The sequence below is a fragment of the Arachis duranensis genome, chromosome 6 (assembly GCF_000817695.3).
Source record: "Arachis duranensis cultivar V14167 chromosome 6, aradu.V14167.gnm2.J7QH, whole genome shotgun sequence".
Taxonomy (NCBI): Eukaryota; Viridiplantae; Streptophyta; class Magnoliopsida; order Fabales; family Fabaceae; genus Arachis; species Arachis duranensis.
The window spans coordinates 60,223,458-60,223,685 of NC_029777.3; positions in this window are offsets into that span (position 1 = coordinate 60,223,458).

The following is a 228-nucleotide window of genomic DNA, read 5'->3' on the forward strand; positions in this document are numbered from 1 at the left end:
GTCCAACAGCATCTGCAGTCCTTTTTAGTCTCTGAATCAGATTTTTGCTCAGGTCCCTCAATTTCAGCCAGAAAATACCTAAAATAACAGAAAAACACACAAACTCATAGTAAAGTCCAGAAAAGTGAATTTTAGCTAAAAACTAATAAAAATATACTAAAAACTAACTAGATTATACTAAAATCATACTAAAAACAATGCCAAAAAGCATACAAATTATCCACTCAT